At 36.0% G+C, this 13,309-nt stretch overlaps 2 long non-coding RNA genes and 3 other non-coding genes across 9 annotated transcripts; 2 read left to right on the forward strand and 3 right to left on the reverse strand.

The window, feature by feature from the left end:
* The first annotated feature begins 367 nt into the window (after nucleotides 1–367).
* LOC130625488 (uncharacterized) lies at nucleotides 368–10,716 on the forward strand. Of its 5 annotated transcripts, XR_008981719.1 has the most exons (5): nucleotides 368–1,400; nucleotides 1,707–1,739; nucleotides 1,820–1,891; nucleotides 8,211–9,915; nucleotides 10,439–10,716. It is a non-coding gene; the product is annotated as an uncharacterized LOC130625488 (long non-coding RNA). The 5 variants fall into 5 exon arrangements; XR_008981717.1 differs by lacking the exon at nucleotides 1,707–1,739; XR_008981718.1 differs by lacking the exon at nucleotides 1,707–1,739 and having other exon boundaries at nucleotides 369–1,400; nucleotides 8,211–8,567.
* Nucleotides 7,541–8,818, reverse strand: LOC130625489 (uncharacterized). Its single transcript, XR_008981722.1, has 3 exons — nucleotides 8,740–8,818; nucleotides 8,460–8,661; nucleotides 7,541–8,310 (listed from the first exon to the last, which is right to left on the reverse strand). It is a non-coding gene; the product is annotated as an uncharacterized LOC130625489 (long non-coding RNA).
* Nucleotides 10,717–11,812: 1,096 nt separating the features above from the next.
* On the reverse strand, nucleotides 11,813–11,884 carry Trnaw-cca (transfer RNA tryptophan (anticodon CCA)). The gene has a single exon. It is a non-coding gene; the product is annotated as a tRNA-Trp (tRNA).
* A 67-nt stretch (nucleotides 11,885–11,951) lies between these two features.
* On the reverse strand, nucleotides 11,952–12,024 carry Trnav-aac (transfer RNA valine (anticodon AAC)). The gene has a single exon. It is a non-coding gene; the product is annotated as a tRNA-Val (tRNA).
* A 1,153-nt stretch (nucleotides 12,025–13,177) lies between these two features.
* Nucleotides 13,178–13,250, forward strand: Trnav-aac (transfer RNA valine (anticodon AAC)). The gene has a single exon. It is a non-coding gene; the product is annotated as a tRNA-Val (tRNA).
* The last annotated feature ends 59 nt before the right edge of the window (nucleotides 13,251–13,309 follow it).

Raw genomic sequence — 13,309 nt, forward strand, 5'->3', positions numbered from 1 at the left:
TAGCCGATAAACATGTGAAGTTTTCCAAGGATGTCACTGCTTATGCTAGCTATAAACATAAATTTAATTTTTATTTATAGTCTCTTGCTCAGCTAACTTAGCATTACTGCAACAGTTTTTAAAATGCCGAAGACTGTTCCGTCCAAAAAGGATTGGCTAGTCCGATTGCGATTATTTGCCAACAGAAATCTTAATTTCCAACGGGTGTCTGTGGCCTGCATGAGATACAAAGTGGCATCGTGAATTGATGAAAATTAAATCTTGTTGTCGTCACGATGCAACAAAATCAAAAGATCTTTTTGGTAACGTCATCGCATGTACATGTACCTATCAACAGACGGTAAGGCTGATTCCCAGGATTTGCATTATTACATTTATTTAATGCTGACATAAATTAGAAGGACCTTGTAGTCGGAAAGTGGCCTTGTGGAGTTTGCAGGAAAGGGGTTGGTAGTAACTCAATTTTTTGTCAGACTTGCAAGCATTGGGTACATAAGAAGTGCAGTAGTATTAGTGGAAGGTTAAGAGCTGACATTCAGTTTGTATGCAAGCGTTGCAAAGGTGAGATTATAGAGAATGAAGTTTTTCCAGCTTTATTATGTACAACAGTGGCTCGTTAGAGATAGTTGAGAACTTCTGTTACTTAGGTGATATGTTGGGCAGTGAAGGGGTGTTGGAAGAAGTGTTACTTGCAGGATAGGTTCTGCTTGGAAAAAGTTCAGAGAGTTACTTCCTTTGTTGACTAGGAGAGCCCTGTCAATTGAGGTAAAAGGTAGGTTGTATGAGGCCTGTGTAAGAAGTGTTATGTTGTACGGTAGTGAGACATGGGCAGTGAAGCAGGAAGATCTTGAGCGTTTAGAAAGGAATGATATGAGAATGGTTAGGTGGGTGTGTAACACCAGTCTGAGAGACAAAAAGAGTTCAGATGAGCTAAGAAGCAGGCTAAGTCTCCAAGAATGGAGGAGGATAATTGGGTAAGAAAGTGTAGAAACTTGATAGTTCCTGGGGCAAAGCCCAGAGGCAGACCGAGAAAGACTTGGCAGGAGGTTATAAGGACAGACTTGATACAGAGGAAGTTGAGTTTAGATCTAACACAGTCTAGAGCGGGTTGGACAGGGTCATTAATATACCCTGTCCAACCCATGCTAGCGTGGGTAATGCATTAGCATTACCCACGTTAAGCCGAGAATGATGATGATGATGTAGAGACATGTGTATATCAAATTTGCATATATATTTAGCCTACCAAACCATCTTCAACACTAACACCTCCACCCCCAACATCCGTTCATCGCACCTCAACAAATATCTCCACCTCACCTGCTTAAACTTCAGCCTCATCTACTGTAAGCCCGATAAAAGTGAAGCAAAGATTTACATATTACAAATCTCCACCAAAGGTATCAACCTTTTACATTTCTTTTTAAAAATAAGATGCAAAGCTTTTGTATATACTTATGTGTCTTGGAATCTTAAACGTTAGTCCGGGTCACGCATTGTTTTTGTCACAAGGATATTTGGATGAGGAAAAAAAACTTTACGTTAACTGTTAAAGTATAAGCTTAAGTTTACATTTTGTTAGCCAACACAAGCTTCGAGTATTGCAACAACAAAAGATATGAGTTATAAGAATGTCAAATTTATAGGGATAAGAGATTTCTTTACGTTAAGTTTAAAATATTGATTTTACCATTATATTTTGTTAGCCTGAAAACAACAAAATTGCACAAACTCAATCTGTAAGTGGTACTAATACATATAGTTTTTTTAGCAAGTCTTATATTTAAAATTTATATATATAATGGCTTGTTTATTTTAGTCTTTTTCCTCATCGTGTCAAACAAAGAATAATGTGGTGAGTGATGCGTTACCCAAGACACCACCAAAACCTGTAAGTGTAACTGTGTTAGTTTCATTTGATTGTGAAGATTGCAAATAAGCTATTTTAAAATATTTTGCAAAGATTTATTTTTAAATATGAGTAAGAAATGTGAAATCATGCAATCATGTCTTAAAAGACAGTTTTTGTAAGTTTTTATATATTGCATGTATTAGCATGGAAAACGGACGTTAAGCCGAGAATGATGATGATGATGATTGTTTGTTTTAGTGATTTATTTTGTAAACACATATGTATGTATATATATATATATATATATATATATATATATATATATATATATATATATATATATATATATATATATATATATATATATATATATATATATATATATATATATATATATATATATATATATATATATATATATATATATATATATATATATATATATATATATATATATATATATATATATATATATATATATATATATATATATATATATATATATATATATATATATCAAGCAAAATGTAATGTTTTAAATTTTATGTTTCTTTAGAAAAGAAGTCCATCAAAGTTCCCAAGGCACTCCAATGACTACAGTCAACGTCTGCCAAAAGGTTGGTCTACCAATGTGGCAATAGCTGAACGACAGTGGATAGGTCATCAAATTTTTGCAAATGAAAGAGACACGCCTGATCGATTTCAACAACCAATGAAATTATGGAACCATCCACCACCTGTAAAATCATCATCAATTTCTAAGCCTGTGCCGGATAAGTATTTTTAGAGAAGAATGTTTCTATGGATGCCCCGGATGATGTACAACTTTGATTTTAAATGTCCCAATTGTGGTAGAAGTGTACAATCCCGAGGTATACACCAAAAAGTGCGCCTGGTTTTGGATTTAAAAGATTTTTACTATCTTGCATCAGAATATTTGGGTTGTGCTTGTAGTAAAACAATCGTAGCAATGGACAGCCGCATGTTGGAACAGCTACCTTATGTCGTAACGTAGTACCATTATACGTACCACTATGCATGTGACACTGCTATCATTTCTTTCTTGAAATGAAGAACTCTTGGAAATAGTAGCAACGCCCTGAAGAACACTCTGCTTGAAATGCACCGTGAACACTGGGTCATAAGAAATCTGAACTTTCTCAGAGATTGTCAAAAGCATAAGGCAGCATTGGCCATGGTAAATGCAAAACCATGCGTATATGCTAAAGCTGATGCATTTCGGGTCCTACCTAATTCCAAGTGGTTTTTGGCTGCATACGCAAGAGATGTGTGGTCCAGATTGGACATATGCAAGGCATCGGTTACCAGTGTATTTGGAGATGTTTTAAAAATCGATTCTAACAAAAAAATATTGTCAAGACTTACAGGAGATGCAAAAACATCTGAAACTTAGTTGAGAAACGTTGGTAATGAGTATGGTCCTATTTTGCAAAGCATTGTCACATCATCAGAGTCAAATGAGTCTTTGCAACCTATGGCAGATGGTCTGATGTCACGGTACAAAAACGCAGATGTCCCACCACCTAGCCTTTTGTATACAGACAGAGATTGTTGTAGTCTCAGTGTACCATCAAGGTTTAAGAGGTTCTTTCCATCTTGGGACAGTTTGGAAGTTCGCTTGGACATTTGGCACTTCATGAGGCGCATTGCGCTTGGCTGTACTTCCGAATCCCACCCTCTTTATGGTTCCTTTATGTCACAGCCCTCAGGATGTATTTTTGAATGGGAAGAAGGTGATTACAAAAAGTTAGTTGCTGCTAAGAAGGAAGAGCTTCAGATGAAAGGACTGTCGGCACCCTCGTTAAAAGCGGTTACCAATGCAATAACAAAATATGAATTGGCCAGACATTGCAAAAGAAAAACGAGAGGTGCTTCAGTTACCACAAAAAAATTTGAAGAACTTATCCTTACATATACTGGGTGTACTGACACTTTAGGTGTGCCATTCCTAAGGGAGAACATGGTGGAAATATATAATGAGCAAAAGAAGCATATTGTTTGCACCCAAGACCCAGACATGCCATTATATACTCAAGTGAAAATGGTTAAAAAAAGAGCTTCGTTTTTTCCATTGTACCGCTGTGCCAGAGAAGCACTTCATTAGAATCTTTTCACTGCCACCTGTTAAAGTTTATTCCAGGATCTTCTGCCAATGCAGTAGAAAAAAAACAGGCAGAAGGTCCAGGGATGCTTTCTTTACGTTCCTTCGATGTTGAACTCGTTGCAAAGTTCAACAAAATGCATTTGGATGTATATGGAGAAATGTTTAACAACAAACCTGTTCCAAATAAAGCAACGAATGAAGTAATTGGTATGGAATATGTTTTTCGACAAATTGACATGAGCTTTACTCAAGCTTACGTAGACAGTACCATCGAAAACGGGTGCAAGTTAGAAGATGAGGGCATATAGGTTGATGTAGATATCGATACTTCTGCTGTCAACCATCCAGTAGAGGACTTTGCTGATGGAGATGATGATGGCACAGAAGAGATCGATGACACCACTACCGCTACTACCGACTCAAAAGGAATTCCTGGTTGGAATCATGTTGATGCGTTGGCACAAGCTCTTTTAGCATCGCATGGTCCAGTATTTCGGATGAAGATGCACAAAAAATCACTAGTCTCTTCAATCAACTGGACGAATATGACAAAAAGCCAATAACATATACAACTGTTTACCGGAAGCCAGTAAAAGGACGCTTCTGCACAAGGAAGAGGGAAGGTTTTACTGGTTTGGTGCAAATGAAGAGATCGTTTTTGTCAGGTGCCTCCCCTGCTCTTTTCCCATCAAAAAGTAGGGTGGTTGAGGCTATTTGTATTCATCTGTGCCAGAAAATAACAGTACCACACACATCTACACGTAGTGCCGGAAGCAGACAGTACCGTTCTCGTTGGGGTACCATTTTAAAGGAGTACAATGCCATTCGTGCGAGGTTATTTAGCAGTCAACACCTGTTGAATAATACTAATATTACTTTGTTCAACATCAACGAGACCACCCTTAGACTTTGTTCAAAGACAAAATTCGAAGCAAAGAGATCATAACACTGATGCAAGGAAGACCTGTCCTTAAAGCTGTGTACATTTCAGTTGATACTTTGCCAGTTGTTTGTGAACGAGCAAACACAATGGAAGGTTTAAAGAACCCTATTAAGTTCACCAATCATGAAGACCAATCTGGACAGTGTAAACGTTCATACTGTAGAAAGGGAAAAACATCTGTTGCAACAGAAGCAGGTGAACCAGCATTAAAAGTAATACCACCCATTAACATTTCACCAGTATTACCATCACCTATCTTACCAATGCCACACATGTTTACTCCTCCATCATCACCACCTTTTACCGTACCTGTTATTGTTTCACCAAATTTCGTGTAGACCAATCGCGGCCATTCAAGACGGGAAATTCAGTCTGCGCCTGCGCGATTCTTGTGCGTTATATTTCAGAAAAAAAGTGAATTTTGGCGACCTGGTAAAGCTCTCACGAGATGGAAGGTTTTGAAGATTTAAAATTTCCTGGTATTAAAGGTTTTTTGGCTAGTACTGAAGTTGCTTGTGGATGTATATATGATATGTGGAAACAGCAAAACGGACGTCGAAGCACTGTGCTTTTTTTTACAGAACTTGTAAAGCCCCAAACCTGGGGCATCAGACACGAAGAAGCAAATGAACCATCAGTCAGGTAACTGCTTAAAAATTATATTTTCTGTGTAGTATAGATGCAGTGTAGCCATAAAACGTTCCTTAAATATAAAAATATATTTTAAATGTCCTTAAATTTTCTTTTTTTTACTTGAGGGGTCATGCTTTTTGCCATCGGTTTGACTTTCAGATGATGTCGCTCAAGCATAACTTTGACTCGAGCGTTATGTGGTCGGACTGATGCATAAGTAGCTCTCAATTTGTTAAACTCTGGATGTATGCTCTCTCCTCCTTGTTCACCATACATGCCAAGACCAAAGTGCCACCTCTTTATAAAGTCAACTACATGGTCCTCCAACATGTGGAGTTTTGGTGTTATAGACCGGTTTGGAAAAGTGGTTCATAGATAATCCATTAAATCTTTTATTGCAGCATCTAGAAAAGATCATTAAGTACAGTTGATTGACATCATCATCATCATCATCATTCTCGGCTTAACGTCTGTTTTCCATGCTAGCATGGGTTGGACGGGGTATATTAATGACCCTCTTCCAATCTGATCTAGACTGTGTTAGATCTAAACTCAACTTCCTTTCTATCAAGTCTGTCCTTATAACCTCCTGCCAAGTCTTTCTCGGTCTGCCTCTGGGCTTTGCCCCAGGAACTATCAAGTCTCTACACTTTCTTACCCAATTATCCTCCTTCATTCTTTCCAAGTGCCCCAGCCAATTCAATCTTCTTATCTGGATAACATCTTTAATTCTACGGAGACTTAGCCTGCTTCTTAGCTCATCTGAACTCTTTCTGTCTCTCAGACTGGCATTACACATCCACCTAACCATTCTCATATCATTCCTTTCTAAACGGTCAAGATCTTCCTGCTTCACTGCCCAAATCTCACTACCGTACAACATAACACTTCTTACACAGGCCTCATACAACCTACCTTTTACCTCAATTGACAGGACTCTGCTAGTCAATAAAGGAAGTAACTCTCTAAACTTTTTCCAAGCAGAACCTATCCTGCAAGTAACACTTCTTCCAACACCCCCTTCACTGCCCAACATATCACCTAAGTAACAGAAGTTCTTAACTATCTCTAACGAGCCACTGTTGTACATCATTAAAGCTGGAAATACTTCATTCTCTACAATCTCACCTTTGCAACGCTTGCATACAAACTGTATGTCAGCTCTTAACCTTCCACTAATACTACTGCACTTCTTATGTACCCAATGCTTGCAAGTCTGACAAAAAATTGAGTTACTACCAACCCCTTTCCTGCAAACTCCACAAGGCCACTTTCCAACTACAAGGTCACACTTGGCTGCAATGCTACTTATCATGACTTTAGACTTTGCTGTGTTTACCTTCAGCCCTTTCTCTTCTAGTCCTTTCTCCCACTTCTCAAACTTTTCAACTAATTCTTCCATCGACTCTGCTATGAGAACCAAATCATCTGCATACAATAACTCCCATGGACAACCTGTTCTGAACTCCATCGACAGCGCTTCTAAGACTAGAATAAACAACAAAGGACTAAGTACAGAACCCTGATGTACACCAACATTTACACTAAATTCATCACTAAGTGAATCGTTAATCCTGACACGACTTCTAGCATTGCTGTACATAGACTGAACCATCGTAACTAGCCACTCATCCACACCTAATTTTCTCATAGCCCACCGAATAACTTTACGTGGCACTCTATCAAAAGCTTTCTCTAAATCTATAAAGGCAAAATAGAGATTCTTTCTCTTTCCTAAATACTTTTCCTGAAGCTGTCTGAGTAAAAATATTGCATCTGTAGTGCCACGCCCTGGAACAAAACCAAATTGCATCTTATCTATATCAATTCTTTCTCTAAGTAACTTATCAATCACTCTTTCAATAACTTTCAATAACTTTCAACCAACTTCAAACCTCTATAGTTACCCCTTTCTAATGCATCACCCTTGCCCTTGAAACAGTTCACTATTACACTCGACTGCCACTCACTTGGAATAGCACCATCCTTTATAATCTGGTTAGCAAGACGTAGTATACATATACAGTAACAGTGCCAGTATCAATATGGAGCTTTCTTATGTTATAAACAGCTTTAAGAAAAATCTTTTACCAAACCAAGAGGCGTAAACCGGTTAAAAAGTATAAACGTCGTTTGTCGGACGGCCCCTTACCCAATTCATCCATGTTTTCATCACTAAATAAATCACACGAATTCATCAAGTTATAGCACAGTGCATATTTGAGAAAAAGGTGTTTGAACTGTGTTGCTATTTGAATAGCATCTGTGTGAATATCTGTGTCAACGAAACCCATTCGGTAAACTTCTTTAGGTATGGTTTACGTTTTTTGTTTAGCTCCTCAATTTGTGACAACTAAATAGATAATATACATATAATTTTTAGTAGTGCAATATAAATGACTATAACTAATAAAAACAAACATAATTACCTTTTCTTTTAATTTGGTTTTTAAATGGACCAACCAAGGTTAAAAAACTTCATTGATTTCTACCTCTTGATCAGGATTTTTTAAAATATTTGAATTTATTGCTTCGTAAACCAAATTTATTTTGTTTTCGTAGTCGCCTGCAAGATATTGGAGTCTCTTATCTTGGACTGTGTTGTAACATATGCATCAAACCATTTTGATCTAACTTCCTGTTATTTACTGCCATAGCTGCTGCAATTTTCACGTCCAAAAGATGACAACGATCTTCGAGCATAATGAAGAATTTAAGATACGACCCCAACGAAATATGTAAAGCTGGTAATGCAACCTAGAAGAAAAATATATGTTAACGTTCGAGGTTTTAACAATCCACAATGAAAAAATATTAGGATGAAATGTATTTCAATGGAGATGTTAGGGTGATAAAAACATTCACTATCATTACTTAGATGGCTTAGTTAATGAAAAAAGACTCACTTGCTCTATGGGAACATTAAACATAACTTCATCGATAACATTGTTAAAGTGTTTCGCATCTTTTATATTTCCACCAGCAGCTTGAAATTATCGTAATCAAATTTCAAAGTGAGTAGTGTTCGTTTTTCATAATTTCCTCTTGTTGCCAATGATACTTGTAATTCTTTTGATGTTATGTTGTAAAATAAGCAGCAGTGACGACCTTAATTAAAAAGTCAATTTTTTAAAAATTATCAATAAGTTATAATTTATTTATTAAAATCGTCAACTAATGCAATACCATTTGCTCCAGTCAATCCATAAATAGCACAAAGGAACTCATAATCACCATAAATGAAAACTCTCATATTTCTTGTTCTGAAAAAAAAAAAGAGTTTATAATATCTGTTAGTTGTAGATATGTATACATTCCTAAATGTATTTACCTAAAAAAATATTTATACCTTCAGTTTTGTGTTTGTAAAGTATCAATTTGAGATTTAAATGTGTCAAGCCCCATCTTCAGATTTACTCTGTAGTCCTTTGCTTCGAAAGCACTGAACACAACTATATTCCCTTTGCTGTTTGGATGAAGTGTGTTACAGTATTGATAGGACATTTTAAACGATTTCCAACCATGGTCCCCACCAATCTTTACATGGATCTCATTATCAGGAGTTTGTTTCTCAACAAATTGAGCATACCTTAATAAAATACAATTATATGGAATTCAATAACATTTTAATTTACTGTGCATTTGTGAGATTTGTAGTAGAGAAACTTACTTGTATAATAAATTTAAGTAACAAAGAACGTAATGTGAAACCAGTACGTAACCCCATGGTGCCTCTCTAACGTCATAAGATCCCTTTTCCTCTTTAATTTGAAATCTGAAGGGAACACTTTCAACAACTATGTCATCCCCTGTCCACTCCTTTGCCACCTTTCGTTGTCTTGCCTGGGAAGCAACTTTGATGTTAAAGGTTTTTAGCCATCTATTGACAAATAATAATAAATAAAAATGTAATTATGGATGAAAATGTCAATGTTGTTTATTGGAATTGTGATTTTTGCTGCTGTTACCAAACGCCAAAATTATTTTTTATCAAATAAATGAAAACCTTACTAAAACCTTACTATAAACCTTACTTAACGTATATAATGGGAAGTATGCATGCCGTTCCATTTTGTGTAATTTTTCCCATGGGATCCCTAAGTCAACTTTCATAGATATCAATGTCTCTGCAGAGATTGATGTTGATAAAATATCAGGTTGCTTCAAACTATTTTCTTTTTCATTTTCTTGAAAACTGTTTACTAATTTATATGTTTGGTTAACCATGGATGAAGATGTTCTACCAGTTGGTTTTGTAAAAACCTGTTTCTGATTTGGAGAGTTTTGCGAGTTACTTCAGTTCCCTTAATAGCTTTTGGTGTGGATAAAACAAAGCATTATGATCATTGTGCTGGATACTTCGTATGTTAGACTTTGTAATAAATGCGAAATAACTTTAATGTTAGAAAATTGTTTGACGTTTCACAAAATTTTATAGATTTGGCCAAATTTAGATATATCACATTGGAAGTTTATTTTTTGCTGATCGAATTTCAGGAAAATTTTCTGACATTAAAGTAAAATAAGAATGCTATTTTTTACCCGAGAACCACCAGTCATAAACTCGATACTTTTATTTGGCAACATTGACTGTGCCATTTTTGTTTTTATGACACAAAGGACAGCTTCTTCAAATTCTCGTGAAATAGGACTACTTTTATCTAGAGCGAACAAGTCGTTTAACAATGTATGTGATGATGTCGCCAAGATATTTTTTTGACCACAACATGATGCTTGGTGTATTTCTCTTGAGTTCATTCCAAAATATCAAAATTAATTCCACATCCTATTACACATTCCAGCTTAAGACACTTTGTCATATCAGTTATACCCTTTGATGGTATTATAGAATCTGGTGCTATAGCTGTTGATTTCTCTTCTTTAGATCAAACAGGACACTTGGTTTCTGTCAGCAGCAGGCCTTCAACCTGCAGCAACAAACATTTAAAACAAAGTGTGTGATGACAGGCAGTTATTAAAATGGGTTGAACTGGACAAGTACACAGATGCAAATGACTATTTTGTTCAGATGTTAAACTTTTTATATTACATTTGTCAGGAATAATGTCTGCCGACATTTTATGTAGTAATTTTAGCGAGCATTCTTTTGTCCAGTATAAATGTTTTCCAGAATATCGCCTGGTACTTCCTCTCTTTTTTGGCCTCCCACCTCTTTTTAATGTTTTAAATTGAGTGCAAAAAGTACAATTACTGCTATGCTGACACCATGAAATATTTAAGTGCTGAGAAGTTGCATTATGTTACCATATTTTTTTAACTTGCAATAGCACTTCATGCAAATATTCTTTGGATGAATATCATCCTTATCCTTATCAATGTCTACTAAGAAATATTTCTTGAGAGGTTCTTTTACTTTAACGTTTAATGCACTAAGCACATTGTGAGAGTTCTTAGGCAACAACTATTGGCAAATTCTACAAACTTGAGATAGGTTTTGAAGATGTCAGGCAGCCATGTTCGATTTTAGTGTAGCTAGCTAGCGAAAACTATGGTCTAAACTTTTATTAATAACTTTATCTAAAAGTATAACAGTAACTTATTAGATACATGTATAGAAAGCCGAATAATTGCTATGTATAACACTTATCATGAAAAACTTATTAGGAAAAGTTACTGACAGATCGTGAAATATGTGTCTTTTTACTTGCGACATTTTCCGGCGAATTCCCGCTATTTTGTATGTTCTTAGCTGAGCATGGCAATAGCAAAATATATATTTGGATTCCTTGATAAAAACATTAAAATCTGATCAGAAATTATCCGGTTGGCTAACAGAACACAGGAGGTGTTGATAAGCACGTGTGTCCATTCCCCGCGCGAGCCTAAATTATCAGTTGTTTAACTTCTGCCTTTTGAAGCACGCGCAGACTGAATTTCCCGTTTCTTGTACAAACTGAATGGCCGTGCAATGGGCGTAAATTTAAGCTCAGTCGGTAGAGCATGAGACTCTTAATCTCAGGGTCGTGGGTTCGAGCTCCACGTTGGGCGCTTTTGTTGTTCCTGTTGGTATTTATTGTGAACCCACTGTGCCTGTAAAGGCTGATACTCCAAACCACATCGGACTACGTTCATTTTTACTTTTTTTAAACCGGGGTCTCATTCAACTGAAATCCAAATTTTGAGCTCGAATCCAGATTCCCATAGATTTACCAACGCTGGTAACAGATATAAGGCGTTGCAACACTTGTGGTAATTATTTTAACGTTAAGTATTATCAACAGCAAAAATCCAAAACTTATGACCCTGACGTGAATTGAACACGCAACCTTCTGATCTGGAGTCAGACGCGCTACCATTGCGCCACAGAGTCGTTACTGACATCTGGTCTTTACTTGTGCCATAATCACTTTGCCGTAAAACGAAAAAGAAAGAAAAGTTGTTTCCGCCCGGGCTCGAACCGGGGACCTTGCGCGTGTTAGGCGCACGTGATAACCACTACACTACGGAAACATGCTGTTGAATGCGAGAGTGCTGCTTTATACTTTCTTGGTCATGACAGATTTTGCAAACGGAGGATCTTTTTAAACAATCTGTCAATAGATTTAAATCAACGATCCAGTTGCATGGCGGAAAGTTTGCGTATTCGTCATCGCTATCGCTGGATGACACAGCGTCTGCAATTTTTTTTCGACTAGTGCTATCTGGACGATCGGCAGTAGAAACCTTTTGCTTTAATCTTCTTTTTAGCCGGCGAGTCAAATATTTTTGTTTTAGGTATTGTTCTTTTTTTCGATGATATAAAAGCTTTATGACGATAGGACATTTTTATTCGCTGTTAAACTTGTAAACTGGTTTTGCCATGTTTTTCACGGTAATTTAACTTAGGAAGACAACATAGAAAAAGAAAATATCCTTATGAGAAATAGGAGAAAACTTCAAAAGAGTCTTTTAACTACATACGAAAATCATTTTCCTCTTTGAGTCGGCTATCATTAACCGTGAACATAATTGAGTAGTAAAGATTAATGCCCAAGATGATTACGTGTGAACAAATATTTGATCTTTATCGCATAACAAAAAAGTAATTTATAAAAAAAAATTGGGGGAATAATAATCTATCTTAAATACATTTTTAAAAAAAATATTTTTGCACCATTTAAAAGCCCAGATCTTTTGCTACCTAATCACTGAAAAAAAATATTTTTTTTTAAAAAAAAAAACATTTTTTCGTATACTCAGTTGTACATTATCATGTTGAACATGTTGAACTTTTTATAGTATGTGAGCCTAAAACCTTCACCATTTAACCTTTTTGCGTTCCTAGTTTTAGAAACTTTGTTTAACAGCTTACCAAATAGTTATCTAAGCACGATCTATAAAAAATAAAAAGTAAAATTCATTATAAATAATTTAAATAAATATAACAACTGGGCTGTCGTGGGTGGGAAAATGTTGAAAATTTACCTTGAAAATAAACTCGTTCCAACGACAATTTCAATTTTTAAAGTCAACCTGTAGAAAACTTTTTAAAAAAATAAATAAGATAGTGATAATTTTATTTGGAATAACAAATGTTTTGGATTAAGCAAAAGAGCAAAAATTACACGAAAAAAAAACCCACCACAAAAAGCCGGCCGATTAAATGTTTTGTAGAACCAAGCAAGTTTCCGTAGTGTAGTGGTTATCACGTGCGCCTAACACGCGCAAGGTCCCCGGTTCGAGCCCGGGCGGAAACAACTTTTCTTTCTTTTTCGTTTTACGGCAAAGTGATTATGCCACAAATGAAGACCAGATG

Source organism: Hydractinia symbiolongicarpus, chromosome 14 (assembly GCF_029227915.1).
Source record: "Hydractinia symbiolongicarpus strain clone_291-10 chromosome 14, HSymV2.1, whole genome shotgun sequence".
Lineage (NCBI taxonomy): Eukaryota > Metazoa > Cnidaria > Hydrozoa > Anthoathecata > Hydractiniidae > Hydractinia > Hydractinia symbiolongicarpus.